Source organism: Bombus impatiens, unplaced genomic scaffold, assembly GCF_000188095.3.
Source record: "Bombus impatiens unplaced genomic scaffold, BIMP_2.2 scf_1294, whole genome shotgun sequence".
NCBI lineage: Eukaryota > Metazoa > Arthropoda > Insecta > Hymenoptera > Apidae > Bombus > Bombus impatiens.
Genome location: NT_177713.1, coordinates 130,542 through 138,236, shown reverse-complemented (window position 1 = coordinate 138,236; position 7,695 = coordinate 130,542).

The following is a 7,695-nucleotide window of genomic DNA, read 5'->3' as shown; positions in this document are numbered from 1 at the left end:
TCAATTTCGATATTTAAATTTATGTAATTCTAATTTCTTATCGTTGCTACAGTGCCTACGAAAGATATTTGCACATTACAAAATATGTACGAATACTCTGTTTAATTATCATGTATAATATGCAATATGGAAAATAAAAATTTTTGTTCATATATGAACAGTAATGAACAAAAGCTAAGTCTCTCAAATTATGTAGATTTAACATTTCTCCAAAGTATATAATTCTAAAATATATCAAGTTCTTAATTGCTTTAATCGTATAACTATTTCCTTTACTCTAAATGCAGTAAGAATTGAAAAATAATTTCACTACTTTAGAAAAATTTCCTCACTTGTAAATTGCCTAAAATAAAAAGGTGGAGAAATCTTCGAACTGCGTTCATCTTATCATTTTGTAAAAGCACCCTCAGATCTTTTATTGTTCAGTTAACATTTAAGATACAATGAACTATTCAAAGCAATACAAATTCTTGTATAATCGAATTGCACAAGATTTTTCGTATACGTAGAATGATAATCAACGTAGAAGAAATCATAAAAATTGTACGCTTCCTGAAGCAATTCACTGCTGGAAGGAGCTTTTTGTTATTTCCTGAAAGATGGCAGGTTTATTGCTTATTTGCCGACATGTAACGCGAACAACGCGTAAACAATAATCGCAGAAGTTGACTCTGTGTTGATCGTTAGTGATGCAAGTGAATTTAAAATTCTAAAATGCATCCTTTATTTCCTCTTCTGGAGGCACACGGCCAACCGCTGCCTCTGTACGTGCCTCCATACGGAGTTTAATTGTTTGCCGTGGTCTTTCCTTCTTTCTCTCCGTCTGTCACTTTTTTTCCTTCGCCTTAAATCGATTCTACGTGAGTCGCATACATCAGCTAAAAAGCGTGAAAATTTCTTCCTTCGGTGTATTTCAACGTGGAAAATTTTGAACTGCAATTTACTCGTATTACACGGCGTGGCAAAGACATCTTATTGAATTTTATTTATAATTTTTTCAACAAATCTCGAATCGAGAAAATCAAGGAAAAGTACGATATTTAATTGGAAAGATGATTGCATAAATGAAAACATAATACCAGGAAACTTATGTGAGCTAAAAATATCACAACCTGAAATTCTTTTACAGAATAATATAATTAAAATAATTAATTATTATAAACGATTAAAAAAGATATAAATATATATATTGACCTCGTTTTTTACTAAAAACACGAATACGTATATAGAAATAAATGCATAATTATTTCCCACCTTATATACTACACGTCAAGTAGTTTTAATCATTTTACGAAAATCGTAAACATTATGCAATTTCGTTTCGTTGATTTTATTAAAACGATGATATGTTACCAGTAACAGAGAATATTTTTTATAATTGTTGCACCTTTTTGGTTTAATCCCACTAACAGTTTTTGTTGAAAGTATAATTCCATTAAAAAAACACGATATTATACGTATGGCCGAAAGAATTCGTTTCGATATTTTCAATATTATTACAGTTTAATCCGTTGATTGAATTGGAGATGCAACAGGAATATATTTTTCAACCATTCTGACAATATTGGTCATATATTACGAATGTTGGTAGAAATTCCTTTCTCTAAATATGTATTACACGTACATGCATATAATTGTCGATTTAATGAGAAATAATGAAATATCATGTGCCTAGTGAAAAGCGTACAAGTGATGAATGGCATCGTTGTTATAAATTAACATTAATATTATTAAATCCACTGCGAAATCCAATTATATATAAACCAGGTGATAAATTAGGAAGTATTATCTATAGCATAGAAATATTATAGAACTGTTATACATTTGGAAAACATGAATATCGAAAAGCAAAATATCAAACATCCGATACAGATGAATTGCGTTAGGTGAAACGTACAAGGAATGCTTCGTAAAAATACGAATAATACGTAACGCTGCGAACATGCTCACGTGCAATTAAATTGTGATAATTTCCCGAGCACGTTTCTTCTGCTGATTAATTTATGACATGATTAATCGCGACATGATTAATTGCACAGTGGTTTAAATTCTACTTTGACGCTATTTTCTAGCGTATTAAACGTTCAGCCTTTATGACGACCACCGACCACCGTTGAAGTTCATTAAGATTTTCAGTGCGATGAAAATAATCTCTCATGCGCCGGCCTTTTTAATTAATTTAATCCGTCTCGCTGCCTTTAGTTTACCGTATCGGAGTGAACGTCATGTCGAGTTGAAGCGCAAACACGTAGACAGATGCGATATACATTTATCATTTTAACTGTCAAATTGCTTTTATTAGTTGGCAACACAGTGATAAAATGTAGGTTCGTAGATTTAACTGTATTGGTATAACGCTGCACAAATGATCCCATTATTTCACAATTTTCCTTCGTTACGTTTATCTACTACTTTCGCACCTTCCAGATTCCAATCTTGTCGTCATTACTGTGTTTGTGAGAGTAGATAGTGAGAGATTGTGAGAGTAGATAGTTGGGAGAGTAAAAATGCTATAAATAAAGTTGAACTGCTGTATAAATCGAAGTAACAGTAAATAACAGTAGTAACAATATTTAAAAAATGTCGGAATTGATTTTATAATATATACAATGGTTACTTATTTGTTGTTGAAAAATCGATACATAAAAGGTCTATTTCAACAATCCCATTAACTGATTACTTTTTTATCCAAAAGTGTAGGTTTATCTAAAAACAAATAATAAAACGTATACTTAGGATAATCAATAATTTCACAATGCGTATCATCGATATATTAACGATGCACATTTACAATAACTTTTATTAGGCACAGAATGATCCAAAAATTATGTTTGTTTCTACCGAATAACGAAACGTTAAAACGAATATTGCACATATAATTAGTTCTATATTAATTCTTTCACCAAATATAGTATACTCTCATTATTATTTATTCTGGTCTCTACAAAACTTATCGTAAAAACATATTCGAAAAATGAAATACTGCAGATGCTCTATTTGAAAGAATTCATTATCGAAAGAGACGACAAATTTTCGAAGAGAGGCACGTGGAAATATCAAACGTTTAATTCGAATTAATATGTCTGTTTCTAACAACCTTACAAAAAACAAATACAATAATTTCTAATTATTTTAATTTGGTAAAAATAATCCTAAATACAGTACACAGTAAAATAATCCTAAAAGAAGAAAAAAAACAATCAGGTAGAATGAAAAGCGTATATTAATTCTACGATTTCGTTATACACGGCGGCATTCACAAACTCGACCTACATCAATGTACACGTAGTTACATATCCACAAAATTAATCAAGCAGAATGTGCAATATATTAATCTCATGATTTCATTGTACACACATGGCGCCATTCGCAAACTCCACGTACACTGGTACGTAGTTACATATCCGCACAATTAATGCGTACGTAAGCGTTAAATATGAAACGTCGATCCGGTATATATTTACACGCGCAAGACGTCATTCCGCCGATTTACCAAAAGCTTGTGATGTGGCTCATGAAGCGGTGGTATACCTGTTGAGTGGTCTCCGGAGGCTTGTTAGGTACACGTTACCGGAACGTACGTTTGCGGTTGCTGGCAGAAAGGAACGCGATTAATTTCGGTTTGACTTGCGAAGCAAAATTTACAGCGCGATGAATCTTGCACCGGTCGCGAAACTCTGCCAACTTTTGTGGTTTCCAATAGCGGATTTTGGCACGAGAACATGGACAAATTCCTTTGTCCAGAAGCCGATTCGTTCTGCAGTTCGCCTCTGTTGTAGTAACGTGGAGCTTGACTGAACAAAGGAAGAAACGATATCGCTAGCTGTTCGAATCTTGCGTCATCAAAATATCAAAATATTCGAGGCTTTGTTGTGGCATTACTATAGGCAACGAACGAAATTGTTCTTGATATTTTTTTAATAATAAGATTGTCCAAATTGTCATCGCCAAAGTCCGGATGATTATGCAAATGTAAGTTTTATGTTAGAAAGATCGCTGTACTTTAAGTCAGTTTAGATTTCTGCTAGTTGTACGTATTCTGTGCATTTCTGCGCCTTTTAATTTCTCATTTAAGATCTCATAAATTGTTAACGCACGTTATTCGCATAGTTGATTAAATTTTCCTTTCATACGAGAAGCGATCATTTACTATAAATCAATTTATAAATCGTAATATTAAACGGGAAGAAAAGCTTTTGAATAAAAATGTAACGATTCCCTTTAGCTATTGTCCTTGTTTAATCTTTTTCGCAAGGGGCAATCTTTTCGTGTTCTACGGTAATCGAAATTCTAATTTACTTATTCACATTTTTATAGTTTCGTTATTATGTATGATAACCATTTGTATGATTCAGAACGTTTAGTTTAGCTTTCAGATATCAGACAATATCTGATTAAATAATATCAGATAATAATATTACCATTAATGCGATATAACATTTCTAACGTGATTTTTTACCACTTGCATTTATTACTTGATTACTATATACAAAATAATTGATTGATAAACTTATCTAAAGCGGTTTACTCACGCCATGCTTTAGCTTTTCACCCTCCCAAAACTTTTCAAGAAAGTTTAACTTAACTTCTTAATACTCGGATCGCCCTAGTTCTAATTCTCGTATTAGTAGAAAATTCTCTTAATTTTAATCTCGCCAATGTAAAGTTTTTACGCTTACGAGAAATTATGTCTGAAATATTTTAAGCTGCTACACGGAAAACTTTACACGTAAATACGAAACTAAATTTGGCGATTCAGTATAGCAGCAAGTAACGCAATATTCAACTTTTTCAACGATTCGTAAACAGCATTTGTAAATCTATTAAACGGAGAATGTTGCAGGAAATAACGCAATATATTGATGGAGACGTAAAGATCGGGAGAAGTATTTCACTTCCGACTATTTTCGTTTAACACACGTCGTTCATCAATAAAATCAGAATCGATACGCGAAACATGTTTTATATTGACCTATCCTATGTGAACACAGTTTTTATTTTGCGACTGCATAGCTGTTGCTGGCTTTATCAGATTACTTTATATCACAAACGTTAGAAACGAAAAATAACAAATTTGATGCATAAAAGCGCGTATAAAGAACGAGACACATACAGATTAAACAAACGTTTTGTAGACAAATCTGTTGTCACGTATCGTATCAAATCCACTTAATCGATGTAATTTCTCCTTTAAAACGTTATATCGAGCAACATCGTTACGTTATAGGAAACTTATTAGCCAGCACGAACGAAGACCCATAACGCAATTTGCACGAGATAATTTAATTTCGAATTACAAGGTACAAGAGCCAACGTTTTAAAAAGATCCTCAGATATTTATTTTCACTCGAATTCAATAACTTGAACTGATACTTGTTACATGGACTGAAGGATAACCAATGGAAAGTTGAATTTGAGTCTAATCAGTCACCTGTCAACAGGAAAACTTATTTCCACCGGTGACAAACCTTCCAATATTTAAACATTCGAGTATCGTGCGGTATTGTTGAACAAACACAAACGTTTAATGGCGTGACATCGTGTTTCGAACAATCGGTTCATTATTGGCACACGATTTAATGTAATTCGGAGACAGTTTAACATCGAAGCGAATAATATTTTGTCCACCTGAAAAGAGGAACCGGCGATTAGCCAACAAAAACAAGCGAAACAGAGAGAAGGAGGATAGACTCAAATTAGAAGTTTGAGGTAATTCGTCTGAGAAAAGCGTGCAGTACCGTTCATACTTGCCCGGACACCCTGGTCTATTTGTAGTAAGAGTATGTGAACTTGAGCAGACTATACAAGTCAATGACGAACTAATATTACGAGCAATACTTAATTGCTTTGTATGCAGTCATCTGGATATAAATCTTTAATTTTACATTACATATTTAGAAACATAACAATAACTTGTTCGGACACCCTGGACTATTTGTAGTAAGAGTATGTGAACTTGAGCAGACTGTACAAGTCAATGACGAACTAACAATTACGAGCAATACTTAATTGCTTTGTATGCAGTCACCTGGATATAAATCTTTAATTTTACATTACATATTTAGAAACATAGCAATAACTTGTCCGGACACCCTGGACTATTTGTAGTAAGAGTATGTGAACTTGAGCAGACTATACAAGTCAATGACGAACTAACAATTACGAGCAATACTTAATTGCTTTGTATGCAGTCATCTGGATATAAATCTTTAATTTTACATTACATATTTAGAAACATAACAATAACTTGTTCGGACACCCTGGACTATTTGTAGTAAGAGTATGTGAACTTGAGCAAACTGTACAAGTCAATGACGAACCAATAATTACAAGCAATACTTAATTGCTTTGTATACAGTCACCTGGATATAAATCTTTAATTTTACATTACATATTTAGAAACGTAGCAGTAACTTGTCCAGACACCCTGGACTATTTATAGTAAGAGTATGTGAACTTGAGCAGAGTGTACAAGTCAATGACGAACTAATAATTACGAGCAATACTTAATTGCTTTGTATGCAGTTACCTGGACGCAACTCTTTAATTTTACATTACATGTTTAAAAACGTAGCAATAATTTAAGTTAATATTTATTATGTATATGTTAATTTACGTTTGCTTTAATCATCACTATGGTTGTATTGGCATCGACAGTCTTTCTATCTGTTTGGAATAACTATCGTTGTTAATCTGTCTTGTAACTAGAAAATTGAAGAATTTAGAAATAGAGGGCTTGACAGGTAACAAAATAGTTCTGCAAAGTATGAGAATTACAGACGCCAGGTTTATTGAATACTGAAAATCAATTTAATCTGATTATGGTGTAGAGGAAAGTAGCCAAATATGAAACAGTGTATCTAATGTGGAATAGTACCATTTTTGCATATGCCTGTCAAGCAACTATAGACTATTACACTCGTTCAATTTCAGAGGGTTTAGTTTGCCAAGAAGTTTCTTCACAATATTTTCATAGAAAAATATGCATCAAGTATCTAACGTGCTGATGCCGCGGTTGACTCTTGGATATGTGATCGTTGCAAACAGCTACTTGCTTACTTAATTTTTTTTTTTTAATACAACTTTACAATCAAAATTATAACCAGAATCAATGAAAACAATAAAATTAATTTTTGCTTGCTTTTCATGAAAATATTTTGCCTCGTGTCTACCTATTCCATATCGTGCACAATTTCTTCTCTTCTGATATTAGTTCCACATTGAAAATTGTTTATAATGTTAGAAATATAAGACTACTCTTAAATCGAGCGTAAACGTATATGAGAATACTCTTAAATAAAAATCTTTTACGATTGCGATTGATTTTGTAAGAATTAGGTTCGAAGACCAAAAGATTGTTCCAAATTCTTCTCTACTTTCCTCTATTATTACACGTATTATTGTAAAGATTATGAAGAACCAGATCATTCGTTACGTAATTACGATATACGTTCTCAAAAATAAGCAAATTTCCGAATACTTTTGAAGCGTAACGTGCTCGGACTGCTCGGACACAATGAAAGTGAGATATTCACCGGGTTGCTGGTATTTTCCATTTAACGGGCGATTGTGCAATGTCGAGCACAGCTTCGAGATTGCAGCTGGTAGCTGTTTCGGCGAGATCGCAATTCTCGCCGGTGGTAATGATCGTGACAAAGCGACGATAACGGATAATTTTCGCGAAACTAGTTACGC